Raw genomic sequence first — 23456 nt, 5'->3', positions numbered from 1 at the left:
ACCCGAGCCGAAGGCAGAGGCTTTAACCCACTGAGCCACCCAGGTGCCCCTTAAAAAAAATTTTTTTTTTAAATCTGTGTACAACAAGCCATTATCCACAGGGTGTTAAAAAAAAAAAAAAGAAAGAAAAGAAAAGCAACCCACAAAATGGGAGAATATATGTGCAAATCATCTATCTGGTAAAGGATTAATACCCAGAATACAGAGAACTCCTAGATCTCAAGAACGAAACAACCTGATTCAAAAATGAGAAAAGGGCTTGAACACACATTTCTCCAAAGATGTCAAATAAGCACATGAAAAGTGCTTATGGCCAGTAAGCACGTGAAATGATGTTCAGTATCATTTGTCATTAGGAAAAAGCAAATCAAAACTACAATGAGAGGGGCAGCTGGCTGGCTCAGTTGGTAAAGCATGTTACTCTTGATCCCAGGGTTTGAGTCTGAGTCCCACAATGGGTGTAGAGATTACTTAAAAACAAAACAAACAACAACAACAAAACAACAACAAACTCCAGTGAGATACTACCTCATACCCATTAGGATGGCTACTATCCAAAACACACAAAAAAAACCCGAAAATAAGTGTTGCCAAGGATACACTGAAATTTTACCCCTTGTGCACTGTTGATGGGAATGTAAAATAGTACAGCCATTGTGGAAAACAATGTAGTAGTTCCGCCAAAAATAAAATAAAATAAAATAAAAATTATCATATGACCCAGCAATTCCCTTTCTGGGTATATAATCAAAAGATTTAAAAGTGGGGTCTCAGAGAGATACACATTTTTATGGCAGCATTATTTACAAGAGCAAAAATGTGGAAACAAACCAAGTGTCCGCTGACATAAATAGTTAAGAAAAATGTGGTATATACAATAGAATATTCACCTTAAAAAGGAAACTGTAATACATGCTACAACATGGATGAACTTTTTTTTTTTAGATTTTATTTATTTGAGAGAGAGAGAGCATGAGAGGGGAAAGAGTCAGAGGGAGAAGCAGACTCCCTGCTGAGTGAGGAGCCCACTGCAGAACTCGATCCTAGGGACTCTACAGGATCATGACCTGAGCCAGACAGTCACTTAACCAACTGAGCCACCCAGGTGCCCCAACATGGATGAACTTCAAGAACATCATGGTTAGTAAAATAAGCCAGACACAAAAGGACAAACATTGTACAATTCCATTTTTATAAGGCACTTTAGTCAAAATCATTGAGACAGAAAGTACAATAGTGGTTGCTAGTGGCTGGGAAGAAGAGGGAAGGAAGGGGAGGTTACTGTTTGATGCATATACAGTTGCAATTAGAAGAGTTCTAAAAATAGTGATGATTAATGAACAAAAATGTAGACTTAATATTGACCTGTACATTTAAAAATCATTAGAGCAGTAAATTATGTTTTTTACCACAATTCAAAAAAATTTTTAAGTTATAAATCCAAAGAAAGGAAAACTTAAATACCTGAGGAAGCTTCAGGGGAAACAGTGGTACTTCAGTTGGACTTGATGGGTGATAATGTGTAGAAAGAAGCCAAGTAGGAGTTGCAGAACAATCATTAAAAAATTTAACGATGAGAATGCTCCCACTTTCATCTATAATTGTGCTTATTTCTCAGAATTTCTCAAACAGGTCAATATTTAAATTTTATTTTTCTAGAAACTGGACATGAATTACCAAAAGTTTATAATTTCTTCAAAAATCAGCTTCCAGGGGCGCCTGGGTGGCTTAGTGGGTTGAGCCTTTGCATTTGGCTCGGGTCATGATTTCAGAGTCCTGGGATGGAGTTCCACATTGGGCTTTCTGCTCACCAGGGAGCCTGCTCCCCGCCTCCCCCCCGCCGCCTGCCTGCTTCTCTGCCTACTTAGGCTCTCTCTCTGTGTCAAATAAATACATAAATAAATCTCTAAAAAAATAAAAAAAATAAAAATCAGCTTCCAAATATTCAATACAGGTAGTTTTACATTCTGCATTGCATTATTCCTACATATATGCCAGTAAAAGTAATTTGATCTTCTCAAGTAATGTGGAGCATTATAAAAGAGAATTCTTAGAATATTCCCAGTTCCTCCCTCTCATTCTATATAATGTTGCTGTCATTAATTTCACTTACCCATAAACTGTCAACAATGAATAAGCTGCTGCTATCATTAGCAACAATGGTGGACACAAGTCCTTACACATTAGTCAAAACCCACAAAACGAGGGCACCTGGGTGGCTCAGTCCATTAAGCCTTTGCCTTCAGCTCAGGTCATGATCCCCCGCTCCTGGGATTGAGTCCCACATCAGGCTTCCTGCTCTGCAGAGAGTCTGTTTCTCCCTCTCCCTCTTTCTCTGCCCTGCTCCTGCTCTTGCTTTATGTCAAATAAATAAATAAAATTTAAAAAAAAATAATAATAAACAAAACCACCCATAGAATGTACATCACAAAGAGTAAACCCTTATGTAAACTGAGTTAATAATGTTAACAACAGGGGTGCCTGGATGGCTCAGTTGGTTAAACCTCAGCCTTCGGCTCAGGTCATGATCCCAAGGTCCTGGTATCAAGCCCCACATCAGGCTCTCTGTTCAGCAGGGAGCCTGCTTCTCCCCTTCTCTCTCTCTGCAAGCCTCTCTGCCTACTTGTGATCTCTGTCAAATAAATAAACAAGATCTTTAAAAAAAAAAAAAAAGTTAACAATATTGGTTCACCAATTGCAACAAATGTACCAGTCAGTTAAAGGGAAAACACTAATGGAGTAGGTGGCAACTCCATACTTCCTTCTCAATTTTTCTGAAAATCTGAAACTACTCAAAAAGTAGTCTGTTTCTTTAAAATTTGAGATTACAGGGACTAGCTCAGTCAGTTGAGCCTCTGCCTTCAGCTCGGGTCATGATCTGGTGGTATTGGGATCCAGACCCCTGTCAGGCTCCCTGATCAGTGGCTTCTCCCACCCCCTCTGCTGCTCTGCTGGCTTGTGTTCTCTCTCTCTCAAAAAAATAAATTAAAAAAAATTTTTTTTGAGATTACCAATTACATACTGCTTTAGGATAAATCTTTCCATAGATCCTCTTGGCTCAAATATGGATGTCATTTTTATTTTTTGTAAAATGAGCTGTATTCCAGTTATTTCTAAATTTAAAAATGATCATCTATGACAAACTGGCATCTGCCAAGGGAGGGGGGTGGGTTTATTCATTCAAGGTTTCATCATTTGCATGAACCTAGAACTTGTTTTTCTACAATACCTATTAAAAATATTCAGAAAATATTGTTATTCTAGCTTCCAGTTAAGTATGGTTCTGAGGGGGAAGAAAAGTATAGTTCTGGGGATCTAATGCATAGCACTGTGATAGATTTTACTGTTAACACAGTGTTACATATTTGACAATTGTTAAGAAAAAAATTATGTGCTGTGATGAAAGTGTCAGCTAACACACTGGAGGCAATCAACACACTGTACACCATAAACTTACACAATATTATATGTCAATGGTATTTCAATAAAGCTGGGAGGGGTGAAAATTAAAAGGCAAAAAATAAACATCTGGCACGAAAAACAGTGCTATTCTATTTTTTTTTAAGATTTTATTTATTTGTCAGAGAGACAGTGCACATGCACACAAGCAGGGGGAGCAGCAGACAGAGGGAGAAGCAGGCTCTCTGCTCATGGGACTCCATCCTGGGACCCTGGGATCATGACCTGAGCCAAAGGCGGACACTTAAGCAACTGAGCCACCAAGGCATCCCAAACAGTGCTATTCTAAAGAAAATGTATATTTCAAAAAATACCTAGGAAAGCTAATTTCAGTACATCTGAAATTAATGATGTACTATATGTTAGCTAACTAAATTTAAATTTAAAAAAAAAAAGAAAAATCAATACAGTCAGGAAAACTGCATTTATTTTTCAAACCTCATTTACATCACTAACAAACTAAATTACCTCTAGGATTTCAATTCCCCATCTAGGCCAATAGTTTCCCTTTCTGCTAATTAAAAAAAGAAAAAAAAGATAGGGGGGTATCTAGACTAGACTATTTTCTAAGTTAGTCATTTTCAGAGATAAATCCCATTAAATATGAGGAAAATATAAGCATTCTGGGGAACATATCTTTCACTCACACCCAAATTACCTATTAATTATATTACAGGGAAGAATAAGGTTAATAAGCCAGTGAAACATATCAACTGACAAAAACATTTTTTATGTGTATAAACTACCTAAGTAGAGAATTTACTATTATAATCAAAGGACCAAAATAACTGCCATTTAATGGTATCCATAATTATTACTATGCATCATACTAAGTACTAAGCAATTCAAGGAAAATGTTTATAATTAGAATTATTTTTTTTCTTGTTAAGAAACAAGAGAGTTCATGAAGCCAGTCAAGTAATACTTGAAAATACCCTCAAGAGGCAATTAAGGGGCAGAACTACAGTAAAAGACAACTTCTATCAACCCAAGGATTTTTATTTCTCTAACAAGTCGCACTCAGTTTAGCAAATTACATTTTGTCCTTTCCATTCCCACAGCCAAACAATGCTAAAGAAAGCAAATACAGTCTGATTAAATGGAAGGTCCTGGGCAGCAATAAAAACTACCTATCCCACTAATGAAGACTAAATTAATCACACTGCTACCCTAACATTAGTGGATGGTCTCAAACAATGTAAGGCAAGTGAGGGAAGAATTCTGCAGTTAATAAAGAACAAACTAATAGTTACACCAGAAGGGAGGTTAGGGTAGGGCAGATGGGTGAAACAGGTGATGGGGATTCAGGAGTACACTTGCTATGATGAGCACAGGGTGATGTACGGAAGTGTTGAGTCTCCATATCGTACACCTAAAACTAACAGTGCACTGTATATTAACCAACTGGTATTTAAATAAAAACTTCAAAAAATTTTTGTAGTTAAAAAGATGGGTTAAATGTTAGAATATATTATTTAATTAATATATTTACTATTCAATTGAAAATAAATAGTACTTTGACAAGTGCAATAAATTATATACCTAGATCTAAGTACATGACTAAAAATCTATTAGCAATTTTTTCAAGTATTCAGAATACAGTAGGTGATACATATGAAAAATCAATCTCCTTCCTCTATTTTATATCCAGATAAGAATACAATTAATGAAATTCATTCACAACAGCAACAGCTCTCGCCCTTCCTCTATTAACTTTGTGGAAATAAACACAGCAAAAAATATACGCATTTCTTTATCATTACAAGAAATATGCATACTAGGGGCACCTGGGTGGCTCAGTGGATTAAGTGTCTGCCTTCAGCTCAGGTCATGATCCCAGGGCCCCTGGGATCAAATCAGGAATCCGGCTCTTTGCTTCTCCCTCTCCCTCTGCCTACTGCTCGCCTTACTTGTGCTCTCTATGTCAAATAAATAAAATATATATTTTTTAAATGCATACTAGGGCACCTGGGTGGCTCAGTGGATTAAGCCTCTGCCTTCGGCTCAGGTCATGATTTCAGGGTCCTGGAATCGAGCCCCCTGTTGGGCTCTCTGCTCAGCGGGGAGCCTCCTTCCCTTCCTCTCTCTCTCTGCCTGCCTCTCTGCCTACTTGTGATCTCCTTCTGTCAAATAAATAAATAAAATCTTAAAATAGAATAAAATAAAATAAATAAAAAATGCATACTAATAAGAAACATGGATTTGACAACAAGAAAATCATAAACACCACTGGAAGGCATAAACTATTAAATAAATGGAAAACTCACCTTCCTATAAAGACACATGCTATTTTAGAGGTATCAATTACTTCCTAAGTAATCTATGAACTCAAATCACTCTCAGTCAAGAACCATACTTGATCTTAGCCAAAAGGCCAAGAAGCGATTCTCCATCAACACAGCAAGAAGCATTTAGAACTTATAATGACTCAAGTCCATCTGGAAAATTCTTTTTAAAGCAGACTGATAGTGGTGCCTGGGTGGTTCAGTTGTCTAAGCAACTGAATCTTGATTTTGGCTCAGGTCATGATCTTAGGATGGTTAGGTCAAGCTCCAGGTCAGGCTCCACATTCAGCATCATGTCTGCTGGGGTTTCTCTTTCCCTCTGCCTCGGCCCTTCCCCCTGCATGCATATGCATGCAAGCTCTCTCTCCCAAATAAATAAATAAATAAATAAAATCTTTAAAAACAAAAATAAGGTGATAAGACACCTTATTTTTTTTTTTTTTTTAGATTTTATTTATTTATTTGACAGAGAGAGACACACACACACTGCAAGAGAGGGAACACAAACAGGGGCAGTGGGAGAGGGAGAAGCAGGCTTTCTGAAGAGCAGGGATCCCAGGGCGAGCTCGATCCCATGACTCTGGGATCATGACTGAGCCAAAGGCAGACATCTAACGACTGAGCCATCCGGGCACCCCGATAATCCAAAACTTTCAGGTATTAAGCATACCATAATGAAGGGAAAAAAAAAAAATCAAGACAATATAGTATTACCATAACAAAAACAAAAATCTTGACATTAATTAAGTATATTTGGGAATATACTATTGATAAAGATAGAATTTCACAGGTAAAAAGAAGATTTACCCAACAAATGGTAATATTATCTTAATATCTTAAGAATATCTTAAGAATAAATCCAGATGATTGTCTCACTACTTAAGCCAAAAACTTAGGTTATTTTATTTATAATCTTAGCACAAATCCTTTTCAAGAATATCATTAAACCCATAAATGCATAAAGATGATTAATCTGACTACATAAAAAAATTTTTTTTAAAGATTTTATTTATTTATTTAACAGAGAGAGATCACAAGTAGGCAGAGAGGCAGGCAGAGAGAGAGAGGGAAGCAGGCTCCCCGATGAGCAGAAAGGCTGATGCGGGACTTGATCCCAGGACCCTGAGATCATGACCTGAGCTGAAGGTAGCGGCTTAACCCACTAAACCACACAGGTGCCCGACTATATCAAAATTTAAACTCCTATATAACCCAATAGCATACAAGCAATAAACCAATTAAATCCATGTGAAACACAAAAGGCATACAAAAATGTAATATGCTTAAAAGAATTCTGACAATGAACTTGCCAATGTCAGTTAGTAAGCAGATTTAAATCTAGGCACTCTGACTCCAAAGCTTATGTTCTTACCTATTATACTTTACTACCTGTCTCAGATTTGCACAACTATTTTAAGACAGCTAATATCCAATGTGTTCAAGAATGCACTTAGAAAGGTATGCTTACATATTATTTGTGAAAGTGTAAATTGATACAATATCTTCAGAGGGAATTTGCTTCTATCAATCAATTAGAATTACATACATAGCAAATAAACTTTGGGTATTTATCTGGCAGAAAAAAAGCAAATAAAAGTGCAAACATTTATGTGCAAAAAAATAGAGAATAAACATATATTCTGTATAGTACTGTATGTATAACAACCATAATGCTAATTAACACATATACATACCTACTAGATCTCTAAATATATAATTGATATATATAATTGAAACATATCTCCCATTTATATTTAAAAATACTTATACATGTATATACATGAACAGTGAAATGATGGAATACACACTGAAGTATTCATAAAAATACACACACTAATAACAGAATATCTGGAAGATGCGATTATGGAAAATTTTTTCATTTGCTATATATTTCTGTATTGAATATTTATAATAAAAAAAAAAAACGTAATTGTTTTAGCCCTTTGCCTACCAAAGCCTCACACTGCTTGTACCTTATCTAGCCTTTCTAGCCTACCCTAAAATAACTTGGTCTACGGATACCTAAAAGAAAGAACTGATAGAAGTAGTACTGACTTCAGTAACTAAGGTCAGGAAGAAGACTCCCAGGGTTTCTGGCTTGGGGATCATTTTCACAAGAGCAGACAAGACACTAGGTTGATATCAAGTGTCTCTGACAAATCAAAGTGCATCTACTATTCACAGTCTCTGTTACTCTTCAGTTAGTCCCAGGATAATGAACAAAATCTTTTGAAATCCCCAAAGATTAACAGGGCACCCAAAGAATCCATTTGCTGCTTCCAGGATCCTTATCTTTTCCTAGAAGACTGAAAGCAAATCTTAATTCTAATCACAAAAAGAAATGCCAGTACACTACTACTTCTTCTTCTTCTCTTTTTTTTTTAAGATGGTATTTATTTATTTGACAGAGAGAGCACAAATAGGCAGAGCAGTAGACAGAGGGAAAAGGAGAAGCAGGCTCCCCGCTGAGCAGAATGCCGGATGTGGGGCTTGAACCCCGGGACCCTGGGATCATGACCTGAGCTGAAGGCAGATGCTTAACTGACTGAGCCGCCCAGATGCCATGCCAGTACACTTCTTAAATCACTTCAAAATCTCTAAGGATGGGGAAGTTAAACCAATTCTTTCCTAGGCTAAGTAAAAGCCTTGGCAGGGAGATTATACGTTTCTTACATTTACACCTAATACAAATAAAACCACTTCATCCCGCCCCGCCATCCAATCCAGACTCTAGATTTAGTCTAAGGTTTGAAATTCCAAGGACACCGTTATCAGAAAGATAGATATGTATGCCAAACTTTGGAGTCTTACAAACAATATAACCTCAATGCAGAAAGCATAGTTATATCAAAATTACTGCACTCAACTAAAATTGAGCTTCAACATTACTTTCATCAGGATGCAGCCAATGTAGACAATAAGAACACGATTCTTTCCATCCACCTTTCACACAGTAACGTGTGATTACCAAGGAATGAAATATTTCACCTAAATGTATTGTACCAAACATTATACTTTAGAATTGTATCCCTTTAGAAATACTTTGAAAATTAATTTGACTACAGGGACTTGACTTCTGTCTGAAAATGTCTGTCTGAAAACATGTTACCACAGCTCCCTCATCAAAAAAAAGTATAGAAACAAAACTAGTACTCACTATCAGAGATAAATTACAACTATGGAAAGGGGACAACATGAGAATGAACCCTGTGGTACTGAATTAAAATGAAATGTATCACTGAGAAACCATCCTATATTTACTGAAATATATTCATAAATGTGAATGTGTACGTGTGCAGATAAAAATATCCCCTAGCTTAATGCATTTAAGGCGGCCTGGGAGCAGCAATACCCCAAGAAGCAACAAAGACAAGAAGTGCCCAGATCTTGGCTTCTAAGTACCATTTTTCACTAAAAATTACCGGAGCAAGTTTAATGGTAACTCTAGAACACCATATTGTGCTGGATACAAGAAGGGCTCAAGGAGGAAGAACTGTATCAAAAAGAAAGAAGAAATTAAGCCAGCTAGAAGGGGTTCTCACCACCCAAATCCAGAACATCTGAATATCAAAACAAATGATAATGGATTATAACCCAGTGAATATAATAGTTTGGTGATGTAAATAAATGAATAAGTTAAAAATAAAGAAGGGGTGCCTGGGTGGCTCAGTGGGTTAAAGCCTCTGCCTTCGGCTCAGTCATGATCCCAGGGTCCTGGGATGGAGCCCCACATGGGGCTCTCTGCCCAGCAGGGAGCCTACACCCTCCTGTCTCTCCGCCTGCCTCTCTGCCTACTTGTGATCTCTGTCTGTCAAATAAATAAATAAAATCTTTAAAAATAATGATAAATAAAGAAGAAAATGTTTACATAGTTCCAAAGTACCTACCCCAAAATATTTATTAATTGCAAGTGAGGAAAGAATACCTTGACATAAGAGGAATCTGGTAGTTACAACCATAATCGCATAATCAATGACTCTCATCAATAATGGGACAACTGAAATTGCCTATGACCTGATAAAAGGCAATGAAAAGAATGCAACATCACTTCCATGATAACCCTTCCAAAGACCTAATCATAAAAATCTAAATCTAATCACAAAATCTAATCAAAGATCTAATCATAACAACATCACAGAAATAGAATTAAGGGATATTCTACAAAATAACTAGATCTACAATCTTGAAAAGAGTCAAGTCCTTGAAAGTAAACACAGAAACTGTTCCAGAATAAAAGAGACTAAAGACATGACAACTAAATGTAATGTAAGATTGTCGTGTGGGTCTTTTTGCTCTAAAAGACGTGGGGGACACTGGTAATTATTTAGATGTGGGGAATGTAGTCCTTGTTAACTTCCTAATTTTGACAGTTATAAAGTCATTACATAGGATAATGTCCCTGTTTGTAGATAATAAAATAAAAAAGTATTTGGGGGTAATGGAGTATCGATCAGGTGGGCAACATACTGTCATATATGTCAGGGACAAGAAAGGTTTTTGTTACTATGCTTTCAACTTTTGTGTATATTTGTCATTATTCTAAACTTTTAAACATGAAAGAAATCTTACTGAAAAATCTGTAGCAGTACCAGAGAAGAGTTTATCTACAGATAACAACACAGAATGGAATTTGTTGAGAAGTGAAAGGGGGGAAGGGAAGGGATGACAACAAACCACAACACATCTGAGGAACCAAATACAAAACGAAGTGGGATCTCCAAAAAGAGTAAGTTTTCTTAGCAAGGAGGATTGTGAGAAGTGTGTCCTGGGCAGTAACCCAGGTAATAAAACCATAGAAGAATAGCTGCATGGTTAAGGCCTCCAGCAAGCACTTTATACTGTGGGATTTCTGACACTTGGGCAGTATAACTGTGAAAACGGGAATATTATCTCCGAGGGAAAGGAAACACCTGTAAGAGGACAAACTACCCACATACCCTAAAGGAGAAAGCCATTAGCTAACTAAATATACCAAAGCCAGAATAACAGGGATTCACATGGGCTGGGAGAATACCATGAAATGACCAATACCATACAATCTGGATCATAATACAAAGCAATAACCACAATGAAAAATCAAACGTGAGAAAAAACTAGAAGCATGATGGATATACCAAGTACAGTAAGATAAAATCTCCTATACTGCTAATGGAGGAAACAGAAGACAATGTAAAAGTTTTATCTCAGAGATTCAACAGGTTACAAGTAAATAAAAAATACAACTAAAATTAAAAATCAACTCCTATGGGATGCCTGGGTGGCTCAGTTGGTGAAGCATTCAACTTTTGATTTCAGCTCAGGTCATGATCTCAGGAATATGAGATCAAGCGCTGCATCCTGGCTTTACACTGAAAACGGAACCTGCTTAAGATCCGCCCCCCCCCCGCCCCCGCCCCCGGGCGCCTGGGTGGCTCGGTAGGTTAAAGCCTCTGCCTTCAGCTCAGGTCATGATCCCAGGGTCCTAGGATCAAACCCTACATCAGGCTCTCTGCTCAGCAGGGAACCTGCTTCCCCCTCTCTCTGCCTCTCTGCCTACTTGTGATCTGTCAAATAAATAAATGAAATCTTAAAAAAAAAAATTCTCTCTCCCTTTTCCTCTGTACCTACCCCCTGCCATCGCACATGTGCTCTGGATCCCTCTCTCTAAAAAATCAACTCCCATGAAAAAGCAAGAGTTCCAGAAACTCTATCCTTCCCACTAAATAAAGCAATTGAAAATAAGTGAAGGCTAAATTGGTGAACTAAAATAAAATGTCAAGCCCCAGGATTCTTTCAGAGTGTAATACTAGAAGACACACACTCACACACACACACCCCACACATGCAGGAGCACAAATCAAAGGAAGTAATGAAAGCTCCATAAATCTCAACATTCATCTAAGTTTTCAAAGTATAGAGTGCACTCCTTGGGCCTTAGAAGTCCTCAGACACTTGGAAAGATTCTTTAAGATCAAAACAATTTTCACAATTATACTGAAACATCATGTATCCTTTCCTATTACATTAACAGGTATGCAGCAAAAATCCAATGGGTAAAACTTCTAGCACCTTAGGGCAAAACCACTGGCATTAAGCTATATGAACACCACTGCATATTCCCAGATATCTTTTTTCCTTGAAGCTTTTATTTAAGTTCCATCTAGTTAACATACAGAGCAGTATTAGTTTCAGGTGCAGAACTCAGTGATTTATCACAAGTGCCCTCCTTAATACCCATAACCTGTTGAAGCCATCCCCTGCCCACCTCCCCTCCAGTAACCATCAATCTGTTCTCTACAGTTAATTCCCAGATTTCTTTTTAAATGCCACATTCACTTAATATCTTTAATAAAGCAGTATAAAATAGTTTTATTAAATGTCAACTCTTTAATACATGTCTTTTAAACATTTTATGTGAAGGAATGGCAATGCTGAGGAAAAGCACTTGTTTATTTACTTCAAATTGTAAGCTAAATTAGCTTTTTTCTCATGAAACACCACTTTGACCTAAAAGAACAGATGACAAACTATGCTTGTAGACTTAGGAATCTGGCAGACATTTTCTCAAAAATAAACCAAGTATGCCTGCAACTGCAAGGGAAAAACACTAACAGTATTTGTTACCAATGATTAATATTCAAACTTCCAAGTGAAAATTCAGAAATGTTTACCTGTTACCCTGATTTTGACAACTTCACAAATGAAATTAGTGGTGATATTAATAATTTTTCTTTTGTTTTCTACTACCTAATGAAATATATCAAATTCTCAAAAATGTAAATAGAACTCAATGAACCAGTATTTCTCCAACAACCATTACAGGATGTCATGAAATTATGCACAGATAAAAGATTCAAAGTGCAAGATAAACTAATGGATTTTCAGGTAACAAGAATCAAAAATTCCCTGATACAGTGCCACATTAGACACTGCAGCTATCCTTTAAGAAATTCTGGTGTGGGAACACCTGGATGGCTCATTCAGTTAAGTGTCTGCCTTCAGTTCAGGTCATGATCCCAGGGTCTTAGGATGGAGTCCCATATTGAGCTCCTTGCTCAATGGGGAGTCTCCTCCCTCTGCCTCTGCTGCTGCTCCCCCTGCCTGCGCGCTCTCTCTCTGACAAATAAATAAAATCTTTACAAAAAAAAATTTTTTGGTGTGGTATCAAGGAATATCATCCACAATTTAAAAAAAAAGGTTGAAAATACTCCTTCCTTTTCCAATCACTTCTCTGTATAATCCTGGATTTTCTTCATATACTTCAACCAAAACAACTTACTACAGACTAAATATAAAAGTAGATGTGAGAACCAAGCTGTTTCTATTTAACCAGACATAGGAGACTTGCAAAAATATTTGACAATGTCCCTCATTCTGCTACCATTTGTTTTGAAAAATTGTTCTTGTTTTATTACATCAATGTCATGATAACAAACTATGATTTATATATTATTTATTCTTTCTAAAGATTTTATTTATTTGAGAGAGTATGTGCATGCATGCACATGCACAAGAGGGGGACAGAGGGAGAGGGAGAAGCAGGTGCTCCTCACTGAGCAGGAGCCAGAAGCTCAATCACAGGACCCTGGGATCACAACCTGAGACGAAAGCAGACGCCTAACCGACTGAGCCACCCAAGCACCCCAGATTTATGTTTTTTTAAACAAATTAATTGATATTTAGGAATTTTTAATATGGGAAATAAAGTAAATATAACCCACATAAAACAAAGCTTTATGGGACTTCTTAGTAATTTTAAGAGTATAAAGGGATCCTAAGACCAAAAAATTTGGAATAGTTGCCTTAGGTCTACTACTATTACTTATAATTATACTGTGCTATAATAGAGTGAATTCTATGGGCACCTTGGTGGCTCAGTGGGTTAAGCCTCTGCCTTTGGCTCAAGTCATGATCTCAGGGTCCTGGGATCAAGTCCTGCATCAGGCTCTCTGCTCAGCGGGGAGCCGGCTTCCCTCTTTCTTTCTCTGCCTGCCTCTCTGCCTACTTGTGATCTCTCTGTCAAATAAATAAATAAACTCTTTTAAAATTTTTTTTAAAAAATAGAGTGAATTCTCCTAAGGACAAATGAACTGTATAAGGCACACTGTCCCAAAGCAAGTTGTCAAAGACTATTCTGCTTCCTAAGTTATTCAGCCTTCTTTCCATTTTCCTATTCCCTCTGAGGAACTTAAGGATGTTGCCATAGCCCTTTCTCACCCATTCTAATAAAGTAACAAGCCAGGAAACCACTCACTATGTACAAAAGTAAATGGGTTCTGAATAAGGATGGCCATAGAACTGATGCCCCCAGATGTTATTACACCCATTTTGATTACTTTTTAAAATTATTTCCTACTTTTTCTACTACATTCTATATACCTAAAATCACAGGTATTCTTCAGATAAACAGTCTTCTTTTATTAACTTAATTTTTAGATAATCTTTTCTACTGTCTTACATACTACCATTTATAAAGCCTGGCAAGGCCTTCACCCAATGGTACCTGAAACAAAAATTCCAGTGACAAGAATAAAGTGAGTGACAGAATTCCACCATGCTTATTTTATAAAAACAAACAAAGGAAGGGAATTTCAAAATTTTAGGGACACTGAGAGAAAAGACATCTAACCTGAGGGATAGGACAGAAAGGAAAGGGACAAATGGAGAAGAAAAATACAGAGATATAAGCTTGTGTGTGTGTTTTAAGATTTTATTTATTTATTTATTTATTTATTTAACAGGGAGATAGCACAAGTAGGCAGAGCGGCAGGCAGAGGGAGAGGGAGAAGTGGGCTCTCTGCTGAGCAGGAAGCCGGATGTGGGACTTGATCCCAGAATCCTGGGATCATGACCTGGGCCGAAGGCAGCTGCTTAATGACTGAGCCACCTGGCGCCCTAGCTTATATGTTTTAAAAAAGCCAAAAGCATAATGAAACAAAAAGGTATAGGGGTTTACAGTGTCTTAATAAAGGAGTACATAACAACCTGATCTTAACAGAGGTAATTCTGTGGATATTTAAAAAAAAAAAAAAGTTCAGGAAACATAAATTAAAAAATCTATTATGAGTATCTGGTTATAATACTGGCATGTAAACTGAGTGGCAATGCAAAAGTGAGATTTACAATTAAATGGGGCAAATAAATTTTTTCTATTCATGTTGTGAACAGTTTTTTTAGGTGATGAGCATGGACTCATAAAGTTTAGAAAAGAGGGAAAGAGCAACACATAATCAAGAAATAGCTGAACATGGAGAAAATAGAGGAAGTAAATGAAGCAAACTACAAAAAATAGGAAGCTAAAGAAATGAGAAGACAAAGCATAATAACAGCTAGATTCCTATTTTACAACTAGGAAACCTAAGACAGAGGAGAAAACTAAAGGTAAATCTGAAAAATGGGTGTAGTATCGTTCAAGAGTTAGTTATGAGAGGCACCAAGAAAGAAACAAAAAAATGTCTAGTCAAAGAAAACTTGGAGGCAGAAGTGCTGAGTTCTTTCCTTACAAAATTCAGAAGTATGTACTGTAAAGTATAATTCACGTATTCGTTTCTATGGCATGAGCAAACAGCCTGCATGCAAAAACTGAAAAATCTATTTTGCACAAGTACAATTTATGTTGTCAAGAAAGGAAAAGATAAAGACCTCTTTAGAATTTACAACACAGGTGTTCTTACCACCACCACCCCCTCCAAGCATCTAATAGGGAAATAGGCAAAGGAAAGAGTCAAAACAAAAATGCAAGCAACAACAACAACAACAAAACAAAACAAAACAAAAAAATGCAAGCAACAAAGTGTTTAAAAAGAATCTAGCTAAGCAGCACTCAAAAAAGAGAATTACTTTGCTATCCAGCATCATTAAAATTCTGCATAAACCCAAATACTTTATGAACACTGCCATAATCTATTCCTAGCCAAAACAGCTTAAAGTCTAAATTATGTTATCTATGAGCAATTATTTAAAATAAATGCTGAAAGATGCACTTAATTTTCTGAAATTTTTAAGTGTTTCTTAAAGTAAGGTATTGTTTACTACCAAGAGTCCAATATCAGCATCTCTAAAAGAAGTGAATTTAGAAATTTACCAATGATATATGTAAAATGTCTCTAACTACAGCTACCACTTCATTAAGAAATAACATGCAATAAAAAGCTGGTTTCCATATTTGAACCACTGTAAGCTTTTCAGACATGAGAAGTTTGCAAAATCTTGATCTGAAACAAGTGAACTTTATAATGTAATATTTGAATTAATTAATTGAAGGATTAAGTTTATCGCTATTGAAAACTCCTAAGTACTTTCCATAAATAGTGCCACTAAATACGTACTTTGCGCAATGTAAACAAAAGGTTTAGAAGTACTCCAGATTTACCAATTTAATCTAAGAAAACCCATACAAGACTAAGAAGTATAGAAGAAGAATACTAAGAAGAATATCCAAAATGTAAAGCCACTTGAATATTTCAACTGTTTACCATCTTTCTGTAACCTCTTTTCAAACCCTAAGGTCACATTTTAAATAAGGCTTGAAAATATGTATAGTTTGACAATAGTATAAGGCCTGAAATTCATTACGTTAATTCAGTACTGAAGTAACAGAATTCTAGGTAAACCAAAAAGTGAATTTTGTCTTGATGGTACAAAAGGAATCCAAGGTTCTACAAGGGTGAACATTTCACATTTTTAAAGTGTGCTCTCTGCATCTAAACATACTACTGATGCTCAAAATAAAAAAAAAAAATCAAGAACTTTATCTAAAAACGGATTTAAGCAGTCACTTTCAAGTGCTACAATACTTCTCACTTGTAAAATTTACTAATGCAGAGAAACATCTTCACAGAGTGATAATTTTCTACAAAAGACTTGCTCTATTAAGGCTCTGTTGCTCTGAGGCCAAGTAGAAGCCATATAAGGAAACTGAAGTTCAATGCCATTTATTTTGTTCTGCTCCTTCCGATGTCCAAGAATAACCTCTTTCGTTGCTTAATATTATGTCCCAAATCATAAAGCAGATCACTTCTAGACTTTTAAATTCCTTCATAAAGCTATTCTGACTTAACAGGAATGACTTGATGGTTCACCACCTTACCAACACAAATAAATAAATGATAAATTTTTAAAAACGACCTTCAGAGACTACACTCTGAGGGGAAAAAAATCAAAATATATAATAATAGTTAAGAGAATCCCATTTTGGAAATGTACTTAACATAATAAACAAGCTGTGAAATAATTTGGTCCTGCTCTTCAAAAGCTATCTTTTTTTTCAACTAAAGAATGTCAACTATTTTTCATGGAGTAGCATGAGCAAACTAAATATTAATTTACAGTTAAGATATACCTATCAACAGGATGCCATACTCATTTAATATTTATTCCAAAGCACGGTATTATGTTTCACCTTCTTTACCACAGTTTAAGGGAAAAAAAAAATAAGACATATTAAAACACCAACCAGGGGAGCCTGGGTGGCTCACTGAGTTAAGCCTCCGCCTTCAGCTCAGGTCATGATCTCTGGGATCGAGCCCCGAATCCGGCTCTCTGCTCAGCGGGAGCCTGCTTCCCCCTCTCTCTGCCTGCCTCTCTGCCTACTTGTGATCTCTCTGTCAAATAAATAAAATCTTTTTAAAATAATAATAAATAAGACACCAATCAAAAAGCCGTTTGTGTTTGTTGTGAACAAACTAGTTTTTTCTTTAAGGACTACCGATTGGTTCAGAAGTGTTTATAACTCTGACCGGTGGAATGTCTCCCATGTTTCACTAATTTCCTGCCACCAGGTTAGGCACCTATCACTTACTAGACAGAACCAGCCAAAACATTTGGACCAATACAAAAATGTAAATAAAGTACTAAAGTAAGAGAACTGATGTTTATTATAGTCAATAAGACCTCCATAAAAATCGTTTTAAGCGTTTTACTTTCCTTTATATATTCTGTTCTTAACTACGGAGGAGTCCTAAAAGATCAGACTACTTAGGGTGTATTTGTTTTTGTTTTTTAATTACAACTCTTTACCCATAATACTTTCTCCTTCTCCTTCCTAGGTCACTTACAAGAAAAATTAAGCAGATACTTCCTTCCTTTCGATTAACCAAACAAGTATCATTGAGATTGTAAACGTCCGAAAAGGAGCCAGCTACTGAAGAAATACATCTCCCACCTTAAAAAAGGACTAAGTATGGCAAAGTTTGTTTATAAAATCCAACCAAATACGTTTCTAAGGGCTGCAACTAAAAACAAAACAAAACCTCTATATACAATTAACGCAAAAGTCAAATAATCGGCCAAAGTATAAACAAATGTGGCAGCCATCTCAACAACAGTAAATCCCTCGGTGCAGCGACCTAACTTTTTTCCAAAACCGGAGTTGCCAGGTTCGATAACTTAATAAATAAAATATATACACTGTATATATTTTAGGAAACTAAAACTTCTGGACCTAGTGCTGAACAAAGGCACTCGTTCTTCCGATTGCTTTAAACTTTTCGTCTCACCGCATTCTTACAACCTCTTCTAAAGTAACCACAGTCCAGATGGTAGAAGGGGGAAAAATCAGTTCTACTTATATTTAGCAATTGAAAGACTATCCACTTCGACACTACGAAAGATTAATCTAGAGCAAGTGGGGGAAAAGTGAGAAACCCTGAAGTACCTCTCCTTCCCGGCCCAAGAGCTCTTCACTTGTGGAGAAAATTACCTTTCGGTCGGGCAGTGTCTCAGGGTAGCTCTTTCAAGGCTTCGCCAGACATGATTTCCTTCCCTTCATTAGTCACTTTGGATCCAGCCGAATTTCTCTCTCCAGTGAGAGCGGATGTGGAGTGGCCTCGCGCAGTAGGACGAGTAGGTGGTTCGGCGTAGGGGGTTGGGAAGAGGGCTGGTTTCCTGGTCTCAACTTAAGACAGGAGTTTCCCAGCCCCAACTAGGATCTCCGACGAAAAAAAACTTTTCACTCGTGACACCGCCCGGAATTACCGTGCGAAACTCACTTCCTGCCTTGGCGCAGAAGCAGGATCCAGCTCGGTCCAGGGGAACCCGGAAAACCAGCTCCGCGCGCGCCGGGGAGGGGGAGGGCAGGGGGCGTCCGCGTAGAGCCTCGAGCTCCGGGCGCCCGGCGCGCCCCGCACACCCGACGGCGGCGGAGTCCGGCTGGCGGGTACCAAGATGCCGCCGGGGCGCTGGGCGAGCCTCGGCCGCGCTAGGCCGCCAGCTCCTCCTCGCCGCCGCCCCCAGAGCCGGGCGGCGGGGTTATTGTCTCGATAGCGCCTGCCGCGCCCTTCGTCCGCGCCGCCGCCGCCGCGGCCGCGGCCGCCCCGGGCCAGAGCCGAGGGGCCGGGCAAGCTCGATGGCGGCCCCCTCCCCGGGCAGTCCGTCGGGCCGTCCGTTCTTCCGTCCGTCCCTCTCCGCCTTTCCCAGTCGCCCTCGAACCCTCTTCTCCCTCTCCCGTTTTCCCGCCGCCGTCCCTTCGCTCCCCTCCTCGTTCTTCTTCCCAGGCGGCGGCGGCTCCCCCGGGAAGCCCAGCGGGTGGGGGCAGGCGGCGGCTGGGTCTCCTCACGAGCTTGCGGGGCCGCGGCAGGGGCCGAGGCTGCGTCCCGCGCCGCCGCGCCACATTCACTCGAGCGAGAGACTGCGAGGGGAGGGGTGGGGAGGAGAGGGAGGGAGAGGAGAGAAAGGAGGAGGAAGGGAGCAGGGGCGGAGGGGAGTTACTGCCTCTCAGGCCGCGGCGGCAACAGCGCCACCGCCCCGCTGGTGAAGGGGAAGAGACTGCGCGCGGCTCCTCCGCGGCGGGGGCGGGGGCGGGGCGGCCTCCAGCCGGCTTCTCCCCAACCAACAACAGCCGGGCCGGAGGCCGGCGCGAGCCAGTCACTGCGCGCGGGGGCGGCGCGGGCAGACGTCCGCGACGGCGGCCGGGGGCGGTGGGGGGCGGTGGGGGGCGGCGGCGGACCCGGGGTCGCGGGGGGAGGGGAGGGGACGACGGCTGCGGGGGCTAGCGTGCGCGGCGCGGCGTTAGGCCCGCTCAGGCCTAGGCCAGGGGAGGCCTGCCTGCAGCCCCCCAGCCGCCCGAGGTAGACGACGCTAACGATGCGGACCCCGACTCCTTTGCGCCCAGCCCGGGAGACTGAGCGCGCCCAAGCCTCCTACGTCCCGGCCGACTGAGCTTCTCTCTAAGACAGTAATCGGTGCGAAGGGTTCAAGTGCAGCCCCGATTTTAAGCCTGCAGGTATCTCAACTGCAGCACTCCAACTTCCTCTAATGGCACGCTCGGTTTGCAGGAAACCACAGCGGCGGCTCGGTGAAGCTTCCCACGCCGGCCCTCGCTCGGAGCTTGCTCGCGCAGCAAAGCAGCTGGGGCTCCTCCAAGTCTCAGCCTCACACCGGCGAGGAGACAAAGCTGGCGCGGGGAGGGGGAAAAATGGCCCACGAAATTGCCTCAAGATAGTGCCTTTGTTAGAGGAAGCATTGGCCACACTCGGAATGCGACGTAGGCTTCCAACCCCAGCGGTTTCGGTGGTGCAGTCTTGAATTGCGCTGGCCCTAATAATTAAGTTTGGCAGGGTTTGCGTTTATTGCGGAGAGAGACTCTTAAGCATTCCATCAACACATATGGCATAAAACGCTTCAACCATAACATTGCACAGTTTTTGCAGTTACTGCTTTAAATATGTTAACAGACAAGACTTGTTTTACCAGACAAGGAACGTAATAGATACGGAAGAAACCATTCCCCGCCCCCAGTCTCTGCTGTGCTTAACCCTGTACAATGATGGTAATTAGTCTCTGTGTCCCCGAAGTCATTGCTTCAGTTCTTCCGTCTGTGTTCCAGAGATAATTATTTATTACCAAGTTTGAATAAAGAACTGTATGCCCTATAGATAATTTTTGGCTTGTATCCAAAGGAAGGAGTTCATAAAGTCCATCAAAGAACTGTTTACCGAAGTGAGTTGTACGCTAGTGAAAACACTTGAAATAACTCCAAAGGTGTTCAAGACATTCTGTTAGTGTGACAGCATTTTAACTACTTCCAGAACTGCTGGAATTAACACAGGTAGTTCTTTAGGGTAGAGCTGAAGTTGAAGGCTCCCAAATAGTACCAAAGTGTTCAGGTTTACTCAGTGCTGAAGTGGAGGTAAGAGAACATTTAACTACAGCTAGGAAATGAAATGACAACCAGGTGTAATAGTAACCAAGCTAGTTAAGCCATCTTATGTGAATATGAATCTTAGCCATTGTATAAAATCTAAAGTTGGTATATTGTTTATGGTATTTTTAATCTCACAAGAAGGATTTCCTGCTCCCCTTTCAAAAACCGGCTTGAGGGGTGCCTGGGTGGCTCACTCATTAAGCATCTGCCTTGGGCTCGTGTCATGATCCCAGGGTTCTGGGATAGCCCGACATTGGGATCCCTGCTTGACGGGAAGCCTGCTTCTCCCTCTCCCATTCCCTCTGCTGTGTTCCCCCTCTCGCTGTGTCTCTCCCTGTGTCTCTGTCGAATAAATAAATGAAATCTTAAAAAGAAAAAAAAAACAAAACACCTGGCTTGAGTTTGACCAAATTCAGTAGCATAGCCCTGAACTAAAAGGGTTGCTCTACTAAAGCATCCCAGGATGGAGTATCTCCCATACCAATATGAGACCAGATGGAATCTGGAATTTCAGTGTTGTATTTAGTCCCAGGTTGGTTCAAGACTCCTTTAAATGTGGCATCATAGATGTACGTAAGCCTAACTGCCACCACCCCTCCCCAAACTTAATGGGACCAGACCAGTCCCTAGGTTAGGACCTGCCTGGGCCCTAACTTTTTTCCCACCCCTACTTAAACTCCTACTGGGGTCCAATCTGGCCAATTCCCATTTAGGCTGGAAAAGTTTTTATAACCAAAGCCCCTCCTCCAATTCACCTAAAATTTTGCTGCGGGAGTTAATCCCTTTGAGTCTTTTATTTCTCTAGCACAAAGCCATAATCCTGGGAAAGGTAATATTTAAGCCTTATTAGTCATTTATACCTAATTCATCAGATTGCTTCCCAAAAGCAGCTTTTGATGGGAGGGAATATAGAGACAGCATATGCTGATGCTGAAAAGGTAGGAGAGGGAAATATGGTTCCATTCTTTGGGGAAATATGTGAAGAGAAATACAGATAATAAAGTGCCTCTCATTTGATTGTTAAGTAAGTACTACGTGTACTGCAAGAATGAGCCCCAAAGCACTGAACCAAAGCGGCTGGAAGCCAGGATACACTTACCAATATTATGCATTTTGACAAATGTTTCTTTAATGATGCCTTTTAAAGTATCTTCAGCAGGAATTCTGTGTCTGTGCTCATACAGAAGGGTGAAATGACAGATATATATGACCAGCGTATTCAGTAATCAGAAATAATGATTCATCTTTGTTATTCATCACTGACTAGTTCTAAATCATATGAGCAGCACATACAGATGTAGCCAAATCTTCCATTTGTTCTTTTATTATAAGGCATTCTTGTTCTGTGCTTTACAGATTAATTTCCTTTGAAAATCCTCTCACAGTTCAACTAAGATGGACTTAACATTTCAATTATGATTAAAAAGAAAACTAAAGCCCCACCTTCAACAAGCCCGCCTAACTGTGATTCCATAATGATTAACCGAACTCCAGGACCACCTTAGAGAGAAAGCTAATAAATTTGTTGATACTCTAGCTTCATCTTCCCCATTGTGATTCTCTAAATAATTCTCTGTGAAAGGCAGGGAATTCTTTCTTTGGGATTCCCCTTCCCAGTGGCTGGGCTCACTAGAGGAATTACTGTCTGATACAGATAAGCCACATATCTGAAGGAAAGTCTTAAGGTCTTAAGCATTCCAGGGAATGCACACAGCATTCATCAAGGAAAAAAAAAGTCTCAGCAAAGAGCCTATCTACTGTTTTAAAAAGGGTCCCCCTGTCACTTCCCTATATCAGCCAGGCAGCTATGCAGAGGCACTGTGAAAGAAAGCATGTAGAGGGCAAAGGGACATTCCAGATGATCATTCTTCTTTTCTTTCTTTCTCAAAACCTAGCGAAGAATTGGTTATCTAAAACCAAAGTCTTTGTCACAGTATCATTAGGGGAAAATTAATCTAGAACAGAGCTAGAGTTTTTAAAAGTCTAGAAGCATTAGAGCAACTAGATCAAAAGGCATTATAACATGTAGTTTTAGTAAGGATTGACTTCCCTATTTTCACTTCCATCTTAGCCCCTTGATAGGGAGAGGGCAGGAGGTTAGGGTACCAAGAGTGTGGGAAAAGGACACTTGGGTTCAAAAGAGGCAATACATGCAGGAACCAAAATTAAGGATTTTATAATACTTTGGGAATGGAATCATTCCTCCTGTAGCATGCCTTTCTGACATATTTTCAATAATATTTTTTGAAACAGAAGTAAGTCTGCCTCTTGTGAAAATCTTATGAAAAGTTTTCAAGTTTTTTGCCCTAGTATATGCTTGATAATCTTTTGTTTTCCATCCTATACATTTTATAGCCTATCGGAATTAAATTTCTTTCAGATATCTTATGAGTTTTTTTTAAAGTGGAGAGAAAATAAATAATGCACGGTGATTTTATATGTGACCCCTGAAACAAGACAGCCTGAATTAGAAACTTAGCTACTGAGTAACCTTGGGCAAGTTCCTGAACATCCATAAACATAAACTTGAGCTTCCTCATCTATACAATGGGGACTACAATACTAACTGCCTCATAGATTATTGGGAGGAT

General features: G+C 39.4%; 1 protein-coding gene across 8 annotated transcripts in view; it reads right to left on the bottom strand.

The window, feature by feature from the left end:
* The window catches only part of LOC111156877 (erbb2 interacting protein), a 130586-nt gene extending 111572 nt beyond the window's left edge, over window positions 1-19014 (bottom strand). For 4 of the 8 annotated variants that reach the window (XM_022517993.1, XM_022517995.1, XM_022517998.1 and 1 more), the window contains exon 1: window positions 18424-19014. The gene's annotated coding sequence lies outside the window, so the exon portion shown is untranslated. The remainder of the gene's footprint in view (window positions 1-18423) is intronic. The other 4 variants (XM_022517997.1, XM_022517999.1, XM_022518000.1 and 1 more) reach the window with 1 other exon arrangement.
* Window positions 19015-23456: the final 4442 nt, after the last annotated feature.

The sequence above is a fragment of the Enhydra lutris genome, unplaced genomic scaffold, assembly GCF_002288905.1.
Source record: "Enhydra lutris kenyoni isolate GAN:26980312 unplaced genomic scaffold, ASM228890v2 scaffoldscaffold50, whole genome shotgun sequence".
Lineage (NCBI taxonomy): Eukaryota > Metazoa > Chordata > Mammalia > Carnivora > Mustelidae > Enhydra > Enhydra lutris.
The sequence above is the reverse complement of the archived record's forward strand: the minus strand, read 5'-3'. Positions and strand labels throughout refer to the sequence as shown.